The sequence below is a fragment of the Thunnus thynnus genome, chromosome 16 (genome assembly GCF_963924715.1).
Source record: "Thunnus thynnus chromosome 16, fThuThy2.1, whole genome shotgun sequence".
NCBI lineage: Eukaryota > Metazoa > Chordata > Actinopteri > Scombriformes > Scombridae > Thunnus > Thunnus thynnus.
In genome coordinates, this window is record NC_089532.1 from 24578382 (window position 1) to 24592440 (window position 14059).

At 39.1% G+C, this 14059-nt stretch overlaps 1 protein-coding gene across 1 annotated transcript in view; it reads right to left on the reverse strand.

The window, feature by feature from the left end:
- alk (ALK receptor tyrosine kinase) overlaps positions 1 to 819 on the reverse strand; it is a 369356-nt gene extending 368537 nt beyond the window's left edge. The window contains exon 1 of the mRNA XM_067614871.1: positions 421 to 819. The gene's annotated coding sequence lies outside the window, so the exon portion shown is untranslated. The remainder of the gene's footprint in view (positions 1 to 420) is intronic.
- Positions 820 to 14059: the final 13240 nt, after the last annotated feature.

Here is a 14059-nt window from a genome sequence, read left to right on the forward strand (position 1 = left end):
TATCAAATACATGACTTACACACTCTGATCTATGTGCACCACATACAAAATATAGTCTACAAAGCTGACATGTTAACACTTGTTATTCTAGTTACTTTAGGCTTATTACTCAATATACGACTCAGCTTAAAAATGAACCGAAGAAATTGTCACAACAAGCAGCCAGACCTCCTGCACACTCATTCACTAATCACACAACATCAACAGGTGACTCAACAACCACTCAATTAAAAACGGGATCAATTCTAAATGAAAGAGTGAGTCCAGACAGCTCACTGTAACTTCAACAAGCAAACTACCTACAGTACATTATATCATCTCTGCTACATTCTTGTTAAGGAGATAAATTTACACAACAGCCACAGAGACGTTTAACCATCAGAGATGAAATTAGAGAGAGAGAAGCTGTATCTGACTCACGTTATCTGACGTCTTCTTCTTTCTTTCATGGAGATGAAATATCCATGTCATAACGTCCATTTGTAGCTGTTGGTTATCTTGTTTGTTAGTTAACAGAACTTTGTGGCTAATGGTTAACCAGTCTCATATCATTAGCATCTATGACAAACAAGCTAACTCTTCTGGTTGTTTTTCCCGGTTCTTTCTCTCTCCAGACGCTCCCCAGCGGCGTCCTGTCGCTGCTGCTTCGCTGCACAGTCCAAATCATTTCTCCCGTTAGTTTAACAACAGTCCTTAACAGTCCTTCCATGGATGTACAAAGAGTCCTTCAGGCTGTTACAACAAGCTAACTGTTGAGTTGGCTAACGCAAGCAGCTATCTACTGCTCAATAAAAGAAGTGAAACGTAATTTATCTATATCTTACCGGTCTTCTTCTCTTATCAGTTTGTCACACCCACGTAAGTTACAGTGGAGGGAACTAAAGATGAAATCCGATAACTATCATTGGACCAACGTGATGTCAATATTGCATTCTGGTTGTTGATTGGTTAGGAAGGCCGCCCTCCCTTGGAGCGTCATTTTATGTGTCTTGGCCAATCACTGATTAGCATGAAAAAAAGGAAGCACATTAAATTGATGTAGGAGATCCTGCCCTGTGGAGGACAGCAGGCACCCGTCCTCCTCTGTCCCCCACTCCCTCTCCGCTGCTCCCCACCACCACTTCACACACACTTTCTCCTCCTGCCCTGCAGGTGTCAATGTCACTGTCACTTAACCAGAATTTCAATAATGGATTTTTTCCAAAGAAGAGAGAAAAAATATTTTATAAATAATACTGAGATTTGGTAATGGCTTATTTTAACCAAATATTCTTTTTTATATTTTGATCTTCCTCTTGCCTCTCAAAAAATAGAGGAGGATCAACCTCCTCTGCCTCTATGGACCAGCCTCCACTGATGATATATATATATATATATATATATACACATATATATATATATATAAATAAAAAGTACGCTAGGTGGAGAGGGAGAGACGACAAAGGCAGCAGGAAGCTGCTGCTGCTTCTTCCGGCGGGTCCCCATGCCTGCTTCCTGTTCTTCACTGTGTCTCTCTCACTGCATGTCTTTTTGATATTGACTTTTTTGAAAACTTACAACCAAAGACACACCTCTGCTATGACTTAAAAGCTAACAGTCAAATGCAGGTTATACCATAGGTGGGGTTAGTTAAGTGCTCCACGTCACATTTGATTGGATAAATGTATGTATACCCCAGTTCAGTATGAACCATCAAAAATGTTGTTACATTTTACAGGAAGATAAAAAAAAATGTAATTTGATATACAAATACTCCAAAAAAAAATTTTTTTACATACATTTGGTAAATGCCAAGAAATAACCAAACAACTGACACTAGAGCACAGAGTAAGAAATTGGAAAATGTATTTCTTTTCACTTTCATTTAAAACTGTGTCTGTAAAATATAAAAACATAAATTCCCATGTAGATTCTCCCCTTTTATATACTTTACTATGTAATTTGTATTATTGGGTGATTCAAACTGACACATTAATCTGTAAGCAGCCTTTTAATGTTGTAGCTAGTTGTGTTTGGTAGTATAATCAATAACATCATATTTTATAAGCTCATGATATGTGTTGGATGACATTTTTGTCTGAAATTGTTTGTAACTATAGTTGTTAGATAAATGCAGTGGAGCCAAAAGTACAATATTTCCATCTAAAATGGAGTAAAGCCTACAAAGTAACATAAAATGGAAATCAGTATGTATCAGTACCCAGTAGCGTAGGCAGAAATCACAGTGTGGGTGGGCACAGAGAAAGTCAGGTGGTCATAGCCCGTCCAAGACCAATCATACTTGATAGGTTCTGAAACGCATATGTTAACCAAAATAGGCCATTAGAACTATACTTGCCTGAATGCACCGCAGTTTAATCATACAAGCCTTATACATCATTAGAGGCAATGTTACAGGCACCAAGACAAGCATTAACAACATCGCATTGCCTTTCACCGCAGCTACATATTCACACACACACACCTGACAGACACAACAGTGCAGCATATGGATAGAGGTACAGCAGCACCAACATGCTATGTAACGTTAAAATGACACTTGAACATACCCTGACACAGTGGCCACATAAATCACACACACTCACACATATACACACACGCACACACAGATGGCAGACGCAGCAACATCAGTATAAAATCCATTTGTACACCCAACAAAAACTATACCCAATAAACAATAATATTCTAATAGGCAATAGGCTACTACATTCCGAAATTATAAATTAGCTTACTTTTGATGATTACAGCAGGAGACGACAGGGCTTAATGTTGAACACTGAAATTATTTAATAATAGTCCAATGATTCAGTCAGTTCTTTGTCAAAGGAGAGCAGGGACAAACAGTTCAGTGTGTATGTCATCACTGATCCTATGATGCCAGGTTTTATCCAACTGACAATTGAAGCAGTTGAGCAAAGCTCAGGAGAGACTCAGCAGCCAGACATTTCTGTTTAGGAGCGGCTGAGATTGTCACTAAAATGAGAATAGCTGGTCCACCTTAAAGGTCAGTCCACCTTAGGTGAGGTCAGGTTCCCATGGGCACCAGTGTAGCTCATTTATGCTTGGTCACAAGAGGCTAACTTCACATGCAAACTTCAGGGATAACTCCCTTCGTTTTAATCAGCAGGTAGCATGCAAGACACAGGAACTTGGCTGGAGTCTTGAAGAGTTGTAGCATTTATTCACCAACAAACAGTCTAGACCGTACATATACTGCACTGCTGCACAGTCATACTGCTAACATTAGGGCACGGACCAGCCCCGTGACAGTAACTGTTTAACTTTTAACCGGCGCCAGGATGAGGTGCCGCTAATAACGGGAATATACACACTCAAAAGCCGCCTCTTGTAATTGAACACCAGCCTCTAGTAGGGGTGTGCCTGAATGCAAATCCATTATTCGGCAAAGCACAAATAGTGGTTTGGTTTTTTTTTACAAATATTTGTTTCATACAAAAATTTGGACATCACCCCTGGAGTTGGGGGTGTTCCCCAGAGATAAATCTGAGCTACTGACACAAGCAAAGTGCTCCCAAGGGACTCTCCATAACCTGCTGTTCCCCTTCTCCTTTCCACACAGTTAGTTTGTAAAAAATAGGCAATAAATGAAAAGTGTAAGGCAAGAATTGCCTTTGAAGTCCTTTCCTACACGTTACATGGTGTGGTGTCTCTGTGTTATGGCTGTATAAATAGGTAGAGGTCTGTCTGCAATGAGGTGATGAGTAAAGTTTTAGCTCAGTAGTCAGCGCAGTCGTCTATGATCTGAGAGACTCCAATTCGAGACCCGGTGTGGGGACCTCCCTCATAAGGTATGTTATTCATGAACACTTATTGTAACAGTTTAATTTTCTAAAATTAAAACCGTAATAAAAACAAAAGCAGGATTTTAAAGCCTCTTCTCACTTTTATTCAAACACAAATACAAATACAAATAATTTTGCTGCCTCAACAAATACAGATACAAATACAAATACTGGGCCCTCTGCACATCTCTAGCCTCTAGCATCCAGGCAACATTATCTGTCACAGTAGCCATGTCGCATGCATGTTTACGGGAAGGTGACAAGCAGACTCTGCATGCACAGTGATCAGTTTGCTATGTGCTCTAGTGAAGGGGTGCACTTGAACAACCAAAACAGGCAGTGCTCATTTTCAGGTTATGGTGGGCGACTACTTGGGCCTGCTTTGGTTGTTTGATAAACTGATGAAATGCACCCCTTCACCAGAGCACATCAAAAGTTGTAGCATGGTATGTTTGAGTTAATTTGCCTTACTTGACATTGTGCATTCTGCAATGTGACTATTGCACATGCACACATCTCAGTGTCGATGCTGAAACGATATATCGTGCAGCCTTAACGGGCTTTGTTTTGCACAGAATAAAACAAGATCTATTACAAATTTATTGTGCTCTCTATTCCTTTCCACAAACAACCTGTTGATAGCATTGTTGGTCAGGTGGTTGATAATATTTCCCTGTCCTGGCTGAAGGCTTTGCTTGTATCCTTCAATTCTGCCCAGCCCTGTAGCATGTACCCTGCTACCCACGTGTTCCCACAAAATTGGGAAAGATGTTTCCAGTCTTTGAAGCCAGTTTTAATGAATAGGCTCTCAATGGCTGTTTCAGGGAAAGGGCAACATGCCTTACAAAACACGACATCCCGTTAAGTGCTGCCTCTAGCCATGGGAATCTTTCTTACCATCGGCAGAAAAACTCCTAGCTTTGTCTGCTATAGTGGTGGCTGGAAATTAACTGTATTTGGGCTGGGTCACGGGTTCATCTATAGTGAGCAAGTCTGATGGGGCTTGTACGTCTTCAGTGCTGGGCCAAGCAGAGCCTGGAAAAAATGAACACTATAGTAAAATGTGGTTTATATTCATTCTTGGGCATTTCAAATATAATAGCAGGAGTTGGTGTCTGGGTTTAGAATGATTGCTGAACTTATTATAATAATAAATAATAAACTTTATTTATACAGCACTTTTCAAATCAAACTTATAAAGTGCTTTACATGGTTGAACCAGGATTTCAACATTTCAGGACCGAGGCAAGTAAAATAAGGCAATTAAAATAATACAAAAATGAAGAGGAATAAAATCCCAAACAATAAAGATAAAAAGAAAAAACAACAGTAATAATTAAAACAGGTAAGATATGTTGGAAATAAAACAATATAGTAGAATTAATAAAAGGCTTTTTTTAATGATACATTTTGAGAAGTGATTTAAAAGATGTCACCGACCCTGCAAGCCTCAGATTCTCGGGCAGGGACTTAAAGAGCTGAGGGGCCCTGACTGCAAAAGCCCAGTCACTTTTTGTCTTGAGCTGGGACTTAAAAACAGCCAGCAGAGCCCTGCCCGAGGATCCAAGGCCATGCTCTGGCTCATAGGGGAGCAGCAATTCAGCAATGTAGCTGGGAGCTGAACCATGAAGTGCTTTAAATGTGATCCACGAACTCTTAAAATGAATTCTAAAATTTACTGGTAACCAGTGAAGAGAGGATAAAACAGGGCTGATGTGATCTTGTCTTCTAGTATTTGTTAAAAGCTGAGCAGCTGCATTTTGTACCATCTGAAGGCGGGAGATCTTTTTTTGTTTGTTTGTTTGTTTGTTTGTTTGTTTTTGTTTTGTTTTCTTGGCTTAACCCTGAATACAATGAATTGCAGTAATCTAACCAAAATGAAATAAAAGCATGCATACCCTTCTCAAAATCAGGCCAGAGAGAAAAAACCTGATTTTTGAGATGCTCCTTAATTGATAAAAACATGACTGAACAACGTTTGTAATTTGTTTTTCAAACGAAATGTCACTGTCAAATATTACACCCAGGATTCTGGTTGTAGAAGGGGTGCAGGTTTGATATTTGTAACAAGAATCCAAACTGTTTCTGTAAAATAGGGATGGACTTTGGGGGACTGAAGAGAATTATTTCTGATTTGTTTTCATTTAGCTGGAGAAGGTTTTAGGACATCCAGCACTTTATTTCTGTCGGACAAGATAAAAGATGAAGAAAATTGCCTTCCTCACTGGTGTTTAACCCAACATAAATCTGTGGGTCATCTGCATACCAGTGGAACTGGATTTTGTGTTTATGTATATGTCTTAGTGGCAGCATATATGTAGAACAACAAAGGACCAAGGATGGAGCCGTGGAGAACACCACAGGTCCGAGGGACCACAGAAGAGGAGCCATTTCCCATGACTACTGAGAAATTTCTGTTTGATAAATAGGATTTAAATCAGTCTAGAGCTGCGCCCCTGATGCCAACCCACTTTTCAAGGCAATCCAAAAGGATAGAGTGACCCACAATGTCAAATGCAGAGCTCAAATCAAGACTTAAGCTGAATTATCTTCCTCCTGCTCCTCACAACATCTTTTTGGGACAAACTTAAGCAAACTGCTTTGTTTCACCTACATTACCTACATTAAAAGCAGCTAGTTAATGGAAAGTAGGCTTCTGTTCCTCTGTGTGATGCGTGGGCTGTACACTGAGTGAAAGAGGAGGGGCTGATCTCAATCTGGCATTTGCGAAATGCATTGCCACTCAAGAAGAAACGAGAAACAAGAATTGTTTTATTTTTATTGGTTGCATAGTCATATAATTGAAACAGTATTTATTGACTGCTATTCACTGGATGATCCAGTGATCATCCAGAAAAGGAAGCCTTATTGTGTGGGCCTGAGTGTCAAGTGGGTGGACTCAGGCCCACCTAGGCCCACCCACAGCTATGTACCTGTCAGTACCTCAAAATTGTACATAAATATAGGGTTTAAGTAAGTGTGAATATACTCTCCATCACTGGCGATGTACTATCTGAATGCAAATACTGAAAGGCTTTCATTTAATGTCCAGATGCTGAATATGCAGCCCCCTGCTTTCCTGTCATCAGTAATGATTCTATTCACAAATGTCAGGCTGTGTTCTCTTAAGTACTGAGAATGCAGAAATAATGTGAACACATTTATGCCATTTTGGCAGCAATTAATGAGAGGCCCTTCTAATGTAAATGGGTTTAATATTTAGGGAAGTGATGTTTTTAACAACTGCCATCACAGAACACCATTTGTTGGTTTGATTAATTGCATAAAAAGAACCAAAGTAGAAGCTCCCACGCCAGTGGAGGTGCACACAGCACATGATTCCATGTCATAAAAAACAAAAACAAAGAAAGACAAAACAAAAAACAAAAAATTATATCTATATACTTTTTTAAACATATTAATATTTATATATATATGAGGTATAAAAGCAGCTTAGACAGGAGGTATAAAAGCTTTTGTGTGATGTTACATTTCTTTTCATGCTCTCAATGTATACTCAGACATTTTGTTAACTGTAAAATTGCTACAAATTGCACGTTTGCTGGAATGTCTCTGGTGGTTGTAGTATGACTGTCATACTTGTTTTCTCTATCTATATTTATTCTCATGAGGAAGGGCCACTTCCTTTTAAAATCCTAACACAAAATCTTTGCAGAAAAATCCATCAGACTGTACAACATGTACAGGGCTTTAAAAAGGAATCAGAACACTCTTCCATCCTCTGTCCTTTTAGTACTGTAAACACTTATTACAAGCCTGTTGTGTTATTCCTGTGAGGGACAGTTTCAAAGACATTTGTGCTCAGGATGAAAACAAATGTCCCTTGTTTGTATGTCTACATTGGGAGATCCAATTCATAAGAAAAGAATGAATGAATACTGAGTGTCTAGACTTAATTTGACCCTTTCTCCTTCCTACTGTCCTCTCTCTGTGGCTGCATTCCAGGGCTAAAAAGGTTTTATGGCTGGACAGAGAGGAAATCTTTTCATGTTAACTGACACCAATGGAGGTCGACAGCAACAATGTCATTAATGCACTATGAAGTCAGATTGCAGGCAGGCCATTTTCACTGGATACAGTAACTCACTTGGCTGTAAACCTTTTGTTGTCCCCTCAGGAGCCTCCACTTAAGCTTCACCAGGGATTGCATTATGCCGCCGTGTTCCTACAAGCAGACTTTGCATTGCGAGAGTGAGACCTGCAGACTTTACAAGGCTGCGGAGCTGACTCTGCACTACTCCCCAGGGATTTAAGGGTTTTAAACTATAGCGCAGTCACATAGTGTGATCCCTCCTTAGCCCCTCTAACAGCTCAGACGCCTCTTATTTCACATTACGTTCCCCCCACGGGGTGACTGCAAACAAGCCTTCGGCGTCACTCCATCCAACATGGGCTTCCTGACAGAGAGGAAGACAGCCGCTAGACAGACGGTGTTCTCCGCTGGGGGAAGAAGGAAAACAGCAGAGACCTAAGAAGCCCACAAGCATCCCTTCAGAAGCAGCCTTTTGTACAACGATGATAAGATGTTTTTCATGCACAGGGTTGACACATGCATGAAATCTACACGGAGGCAATGAAGGCATGCCTCTTGCGGTTTGAAGATGCAACAGAAAACAAGAGACGTGTTTGATCCGATTTATTTAACATTCCGATTCTGAAGTCAGTCTTTCACATATTTGCAGAAGTCTGTGTTGAAAGTGTCAAGCTGTTCAATTCCCACTGAATATGTGTACAAAAACTGTAAAAAAAAAAAAATCAACGGCTACACCAGATTTCATTCAAATCTGCCCCAAAAACATGTTGTACACCAAAGTTTACACTGTCAACTCTCAATAATGAATTTTGGCTTTCAACTTTTGAGAGAGATGATGATGGAAGACTTTGAGAATTTTGAATTTTGAAGCTCAGCTCTGATCTTCCACAAGAAGCCCAGAAAGTCTCTTTGGCATATTTTCAGTCTGTTTTCTTGTTCTCTATCTTTTAATCACACCACTGGGTTGTTTTTCTGTATTTACTAAAATCTTTTTTAATATCAACAAATCATAACCACATAACAAAAGTCTTCTTACTTTGCTCATGCAGTGAGATAATTGCACTTTGTTTGTGGTGCAGGTTTTTTGTTTCAAGAATTTGCCAAAAGCTTGAAACAAGATATAATTAGGCAGATCATAGTACCCGTATCATTGAAATGACACAAAATTCTCCAACAGTAACAAAAAAAGGACTTTGTACAGGAAACAAATGAAAACATTTCACCCTGCTTGCATAAAAATGACTTAATAACAGATTGAAATGTTTAAGGTGTAGATGTTTTGCTCCACCTTTTTAGGATGACTTACTTGTAATTTGTGATATTTCATAAACAAACCAACACTTTCTGGCTTCACTTCACACTTGGCTTCACACTTCTTTATCTATCTCTAATGCAACACATTAATGAGTTCTCAGCTAAAGCAATTAGCTTCATTCTTTTGGATAGACGCAAAAACATAGAATTTTTAACCAGTCCAATGCAATAGCCCTGCAGTAAATTGGAGATGTAATGTTGTTGCATGGGATTACATTATATTGCAGGGTGTTTCTGTGAATTTCTCCACCCCCTATGTTATATATCATGCTTTATTGGGTAAAACAACAAAGCAAAATACTCTGTCATGACAAGGGTTGAAGGTTTTCCTGTGCTTATTGCTTCCACTCAACATCCAGGATTTCTTGTTATAAATTCAGCTTGGTTTTAAAGACACAACTGCAAATAATTAATCATAAAATGGCGTTTATTAATATTCTGTAGAGTTATTATTTCATAGTTTTGAGATTATGTGGTAATATTTTAGTAGAGCAACACCTCTTCTCAAAAGTACACAAATTTGAGATGGAAAAACAAAACACAATTCCAACAATAGAGAATTAAGCATCCTGCCACACAGCTGAACTGTAAACTGACATTTTAGCATGAAAAGAAACCACTGCAGATGAAAAGTTAAATGAGTTATATGCCTGTATTAATGGCAATTTAAGGTCAGACTAGCCTATATCTATGACAGATGTGTGGGAGTGTTCATGTGAGTTTGGAGAAAGTGTCTCTGTTTCGGTGCATACAATAGTTTTCTGTATCACAGACACACATGCTAAAAATCCAGAGATCCTGCAGGTATTTTTCTTAGATTTTGGCAAGAGGGTCATTTCTGTTATTCAGCCCTAGTAATTGTTACATCTTTACATGTAATTTTTCAGTCAGACATCTTTGAAACTTTGGGTGCACTGTAAAAACACCAACTTTTATTTTTTTGGCATAAATAGGGATTACAAATTGGTTGGATTACAATTTAGAAATATACATTTCAGGTTGTGGCAACAAACTGAGCCAGTCTCTTGCTTCAGCATCTTCAAATCTTTAGTTGTGATTCATCACACAGTGAAAGAGTTCAGGTAACTCAGATATTACACAATGCATGCGTTGATTAAATGTCCAACTGTTCATTCACTTAACTCATCAAATCAAGTTGTTTAGAGACATTGTTAGCTTAATAGCATACTTCCCAGCATGCATTATATTTAGGTTCAAATTCTCCAGAAAGATTTCTTTTTATTAATTCTGAGGAATGTTATGAAGTTTTGTTATGTGTTTTTTTTTATATATGTTTCTCAGATAATCACTTGGTTTTCTCTATGATCAAAATGCAAACCACGATGAAATGCCCACCTGAACCTCTCCCCACTCTCTCTTTGTAACATGTTGGACCAAAACCAATGCAGATGCGTCCACAGACATATAGGTGTATTGCATGATACAGATAAGCAATTAACATCCTGTCATGCTCTGTGACATGTATAAAAGAGCTGAACACGCCCATTTGACCTCAATTTCCAATTGAGGAAAGGGTCACTGAATGGTTTGATGAGTATGAAAATTAAATGAATCATATAACATGGGGTAGAGACTAAATGCCCTTGTTGGGCATGCTTACCCAGTATGTCTTCCATGAAGACCTGCCCCTACTCTGCCTCTGATTGGCTCCAACCCTGATCTTTTTACCCGAACCCTAATTAGCTCACTAAACCTAAATAACTGGCCCTTGGGTATCTTTGTTTGACCGCAAGGAAGCATGCCCAACAAGGGCAGTTAGCCTCTCTCTCTGCTATGACCTTCACAGTCACCAGGGGTCTCACTTACTTGAAGAGTTTACCAACTTTTATGTAAACAGTGTCACGGCTCTTGTCAATCAGATGTATTTGTCTTTTTAATTGCATGTGTTGATTAAATGTCCAACTACTACTACACTTTTAGTAGGATCCATGCTAAAAGTGTACGTGCAACCAAATCCCAAAATGTTGTGCACCAAAAAATAATCAGATTTATAAAACCGTGCATATGCACGAATACATGTATTTTTCCCTTTATAAATCACAGTCCATCTGGAAATGTGCGCACGTGGATCACCCTCATATCATGCCCTCTACACACCCACATTCAACCATAAATGGTTGATGCCAAAGTATTCATGAATATTGATGTACATGTGTTTCTTTTGCCACACCAATCAATCTCTCTGTCTTTAGACGCCTGGCCAAAAAAGTGTCAAGAGTCAGCGTATCAGGCCCTCTCACGAACAGACTGTTACCATTTTATTTCCCCATTTTCGGACTTCTTGGAGTTATGTGTGTAACCCAAAACAACCACATACAACTTCAATAAACATTCCTGTGGATTGTAAAGTCAGACATCTCTGGTTAAGTTTCTTACGGGACACCCTGCAGCGGGCCAGCTCCCAGTTAGCCAGTTTAAAGTAGTTTTTACACCACACACTCAATATCTACAATACAATAAATACTGTATTCATTTATATTTACTCCAAAATCCAGCATACAGGTGTTTCTCTAATTCACACAGTGAGTGCAGGTGGTGAGGATGTGGCGGTGAAGTGACTGGAGAAGGCAGAGTGTGTGTGGCAGATGCCACAGTGTCTCCAGTGCACTCTCTGCACTTGACAACACAGTCGTGTTCACTGCAGCGACTTCACACACATAAACTATATGGAAACTAAACTTAAATGTTATGTTATATGTTAAATTCTATTAGCGCTCTGTCCTGCAATTATTTTTAAGTTACGTTTGTTTAGGTTAAGTTATTTGATGATATCTTGGATTTCTACAGTAGATGATGATAATTTCATCAGTTAGTTAACGTGGTTGAGGTAAAAAGGAATCAGTATATTCATGCTTAGGTAATATTGGAGAAAGTCAAGCCAGACTTTGCAGAATCCTGCCACCTGTCACATCCTGACATCATTCATTTCAGCAGCTGCTGTGTTGCTCCACAACTGACTCTCTCCTCTGTGCTCCAGGTGAGACAGCACTGATGAAATGTTGGGTGGACTTTGATTTAAGATTTGAGTTGGATTATTGCTTCTCAAATTTAGACATGCTTATGGAATAATTATGGCTCACTACAAGCACGTACAGATAACACTGCTGGTTTGAATGTTTATGATAATGTGGATCCATAATTACTGTTTGATATTAAATACAATTAAATATGTGAGAGGATTATTATACAATGTGGCTTCAAATCACCACCTCACCCTCTGCATCACCGATCTCCCCTGTCTCCAAAATGTTCATACGCATGGGTCAGAGTTTACGTACAGGTGTGCACATTCTCCCATCAAGTTTGTTTTTATAGATCACAACTTTTGCGTGGGAGGTGGCGTACGCCTCTTTCAGGCCCCGTTTTGTGCATAGCCATGGTTATAAATGAGACCCCAGCTTAACCCAATTGAACACCTATGTGTGATTAGGGTGTTTTCACATCTAACCTGTTTGGTGCAGTTCAAACAAACTCTGGTGTGTTTGCCCATTTGATGTTCGACCAAACACATGCTTTGGTGCTAATAGATAGATAGAATAATATGACAGTAGAAAGGAGTTAAAACTTAGGTGTGTTGTACTTGTTACTGCTACACTATTTTACAAGATCCCTCCTTCAGAGACTTGTAGGATCTATGGTAAAGGGCACTGAAGCTGTTCTAGAAGCTTGATATGAACCAACACTACACTAAGACACATTATGTTTATTTCCTCTAATTTGTCGCTCATTTGTATATTTTAGGTGTGTTGTGCAGTAATATAGTCTCTTGTAAACAGCTACTGCAGCATCATTAACACTTTTGTCCTATGCTTGCTCTGTAAAACAACAGCTGCTCTGACTTGTTTGACAGGCAGAGTGCTGATTAGCATTTACATCGGCTGTTTATTTCTAGAGAGACTAGATCATAGCAATTTAACTCTGATCTGTTTCTCTACCTTTGTAGTGTCACAGCTGCTGGAGTTTGCTTACTTATGGTGTGCTTATACAGTAATAGTGGTCTGATTTTTATCTCCAGTGTCTTTATATCTTAGGTAGTTTCTGTTTGGTTGTAGTGACTTCTCTCTCCATTAAAAACTTTCCCTTTCTTCAGGCTATAAATGTAGTTTCTACTGGTTTATAAGTGCAATGTTCATGTATAATACATTATCAGCTTGTGTTGATGAGATCTGAGCAGTGTCACACCTTCAGTGTAAATAGTCACGTGACCACAGTCACATTTCTTGGATGCACTTTGAAGTGAGGAAGGAATCATCAAAGCTCCAAGACAGAAGACTATATAAAACATTTATGGTACTTTAGATACAATCTTGGAAGGGTGTAGTATTGATATATTATTTTGAAATAATATGTAGTCCATGTTACTTGTAGCATGAAGAAATATTTTGTTGGTCACAACTGTGACTAATGGGACAATACAGGGACTCAAGGTATATCATAAATTTTAGTCACCAATCCACTGTGTGAGTTCTCACTGTTATTTTGGACGTCCTCAATCAAGATAAACCTTTAGAGGCTACTTGCAACATTGCAGGTGTTCCCCAGGCAAAAAGATGACTTTGACAATGCTCCATCAAGCCCTTCTCCTCGGCATCCTCATGGTTGTACGCACCTGATGTATTGATTTCTCCCCGTGGACTGGTAAGGGAACTCTTGCGGGTATCAGGAGGTTGCTAGCCTGTGAGTCGGCCATTGCAACGTCTTCCAGCAGCTAATGCTGGCGTGGAGCCTCAGTACTAGAGCAGTTGTAGATCAGAAGTGTGTTCACGTATTGATTGATAAGATATGCTTTGAAGCATATTTAAACTAAAAAATAAGAAAAAACTTACAGACTGTAGCTTTAGCTTAACCAGACCAAAAGTTTTGGAAG